Source organism: Brachionichthys hirsutus, chromosome 23 (genome assembly GCF_040956055.1).
Source record: "Brachionichthys hirsutus isolate HB-005 chromosome 23, CSIRO-AGI_Bhir_v1, whole genome shotgun sequence".
NCBI classification, from domain to species: domain Eukaryota; kingdom Metazoa; phylum Chordata; class Actinopteri; order Lophiiformes; family Brachionichthyidae; genus Brachionichthys; species Brachionichthys hirsutus.
Genome location: NC_090919.1, coordinates 4,275,339 through 4,278,939, shown reverse-complemented (window position 1 = coordinate 4,278,939; position 3,601 = coordinate 4,275,339).

Genomic DNA, 3,601 nt, shown 5'->3' with positions numbered 1-3,601 from the left:
ACACCTTGGGAGGCAGAGCCAGATGCAGTACCTGAACCCACCGATAGGTGTCCCCCTTTGCTTCAAGGTAACGGGCCAACAACAGAAGCTGCGCTCACATGTGTGTGTGTGTGTGTGGGGGGGGGGGGGGGATGCAATCCATCGGCCTTTTTCAGATCCGCTCGCTGTTATCAGGAAAGCCTCTGTTTATTTCTGGCCTTGATTTATAATAAAAACGGACACTTAAGGATTATTTTTACTAACTTTCCCAAAAAGTTGCAAAATGAATTTCTGTTATTAGACAAAAAAAACACACTCAGCACATTGTGTCGTGTCGGATTATCACATTGATTATTCTCCTCGGTGAAGGAGTGACTCATCTCATATAATATGTCACATAAAGACAGAGAAGAAAGCGATGCGTGAAAGACGCACGCACACACGCACCGACGGGGGGGGGGGGGGGGGGGGGGGTTCGTCTGCTGATCAGTGGTGGAACGGTCTCCTTTAATCTTCAGAAAATGAAACAGACGTCTGAATGGAAATATTGATTCTTTCTCCTGTTTCAATCTTCATCTGGTATTATCTGTCCTGTGTGTGTGTGTGCGTGTTTAGGGGTGTGTGTGTGTGTGTGTGCGCACGTGCGAGTCAGACACGCTCACCTGCTGTGCACGTCTCTCACACACCCTCTAAAATGATTTTCTGTCCTCTGGAACAACTGCACAATAACTAGTAAATTACACACACACACACACAACTGCTGTGTGTGTGTGTGTGTGTGTCCAGTCTGCATCATCTTCTGAACTGCCTCGTCCGGTTGCGGGTCGCGCTGGACACGCAACGCCAACGGGCGAGAGTCGAGTTACACCCTGGACAAGTCGCCGGATCATTGGTGGGGCCGCACATTCTCCTCATTTGCATGTTTTCTGGAGGAGGGAGGAAGCCGATCCCGCGTGACCTTTTCGAGATGTGAGGCAACAGCACTTACCGCTGCGCCAGCGTGCTGCCCATTCAGTGCAAGTGCATCTTTTCCTTTATGTGTGTGTGTGTGTGTGTGATGAAAAAGAGGAGCTTTCTGACCCTGGATGACCCTGAAAAACAAACACCATCGCGTCCGGCGCCCGGGGGGCTGGGACTAAAATCGGTCTCTGCACTAACTCGAATCCATCCTCTGTTTGGTGGCGTTCGGGGCCTCGCCGTGAACTCTGACCCGTCGAAGGAAGGCAAGAGGAACCGGCAAATGGAAAGAGAAAATGAGACAAACGCGTGAGATCCATCGTCCTGGTCTCCTGGTGGACAGCCCCCCCCCCCCACCCACCCACCCCCCAGCGCTGTCCCATTCGTCTTCGTTCTCCTCTCAGCAGTTTATTCAGGGAAGGTCAAAAAGCTGGAAAATGGGCGACACACCAGGCGGTTTGTCCACCAGACACCCTTCACCTGCCTCCCGGCACCAAGGAACGGCACAACCGGGACACGGTCACGGCCCCAAAATACAGCAGCAGCGCAGCGTGCATTCACGCCGCATTCTCTCCGCATTCACGCTGCATTCGCTCTGCATCACGCCGCCTTCGCTCTGCATTCACGTCGCATTCATTCTGCATTCACATCGCATTCTCTCTGCATTCACGTCGCATTCATTCTGCAGTCACTCCGCCTTCGCTCTGCATTCACGCCGCATTCATTCTGCATTCATGTCGCATTCTCTCTGCATTCACGTCGCATTCATTCTGCATTCACGCCGCCTTCGCTCTGCATTCACGCCGCCTTCTCTCTGCATTTCATGTCGCATTCATTCTGAATTCACGTCGCATTCTCTCTGCATTCACGTCGCATTCATTCTGCATTCACGATGCCTTCGCCTTTCGCTTTGCGTTCATGTCGAATTCATTCTGAATTCACGTCGCATTCTCTCTGCATTCACGTCGCATTCATTCTGAATTCACGTCGCATTCTCTCTGCATTCACGTCGCATTCTCTCTGCATTCACGTCGCATTCATTCTGAATTCACGTCGCATTCTCTCTGCATTCACGTCGCATTCATTCTGCATTCACGACGCCTTCGCCTTCGCTTTGCGTTCATGTCGCATTCATTCTGCATTCATGTCGCCATTCTCTCTGCATTCACGTCCGCATTCATTCTGAATTCACGTCGCATTCTCTCTGCATTCACGTCGCATTCATTCTGCATTCATGTCGCATTCTCTCTGCATTCACGTCGCATTCATTCTGCATTCACGCCGCGTTCGTTCCCGGATCAAGGTGACATTTTGTAGGTTGGAGGATTGTTGCTGTCTGTTCTGTGTCGCAGTTTGAAACGTTTTAAGACGTAAACGTGATTCTGGATGGACAGATTGCTGAGACAACTAGACAGGAGAATCGTGTCATGCGGGACGGAGACAGATCCGGATCCAAAAATGACATCTCCCTCCCTCGTCCCGGGTTCCTGCTGCTGAGGACAGAACCTGGTGGCCGGGGGGGGATTAAGGTGAATCGGTTCTTGTTGGGCGTCAGGTCACATTTCCAGACACCCCCTGAGCCCCCCCCCCCCAGGGATGATACAGCAACGCTAATGGCAGGCAACGTGGCATTTGGAGCAGAAAGGTGTGACACGCAAGCTTTCACACGTAGTGTCTGTCTGGCTCGTGCATATTTACACACACACACACACACACTCCTCGGGGCCTGCCATTAATAACAGCTGACCTTTGCACGTTTAGGCTGTGAAATGATAGGAAAGCAGACCGGAGGATGTCACATCACACGCTCCTCCTCCATGTCTCATCGCTTCATCGCTCCATCTCTCACTCTCTCTGCGACTCATCCCTCCATCCCTCCATCCATCCATCACGCCTCCCTGTGGAGAGGTGGGTGTTTATTTGCTATTTGTTTGCATCAATCTGTCGTGCAGTTTATAAGAACACAGAAGCCTTTGAACCGTTTTAGACCTTCAGTTGTTAAAGGAATGTTCCTCTCAGTGTTTTACCAATAAATAAACCATTTCTTCTCCGGTTTCCTCCACAAACATGCAATTTAGGTCAATTGGCTGCCCCAAATTGTCCGTAGTGTGTGTGTGAGCGCGTGCGTGAGTGGATGTGGATAAAGTAACCTTGAACCTTGATGTTAGCCTCTGTGTGCGCTGGCGATGCATCCGGGGTGTGCCCCGCCTCTCGCCCATATAGCAAAGCTGGGACAGGTCAAGAATTGTCACTTTGTCTCCTTATCTTAACGATAACGGTAGATTTCCCTTTGTTGTTGTTGTTGTTGTTTTCATACCTGACCGTCGACTGACGCCTCCTCACTTCACATCCGATCAAGGAGGCGGGACGACGCCTGACAAACAGCCGATAACACGTCATCAACGCGTCAGATGACGCCGATGAGGAAGCCGGCAGCCGGCAGTCGAAACTGTCAGGTAGGAAACAACAACAACAACAAAAGCCGGGAGGATCCAGCAACTCCCGTGACCTGCAAAGGGGAAAAGGCGGGAGGAAATTGGGAATGACTGATCCACATCTGCAGGTCACACACATATTGATTTAGTATGTTGATTTGGATCAACTTTATTCGCTGTGGAAGGAAGGAGTTTTACCGAGACGGTAACGGCAGCCTTCCTGCAGCTTC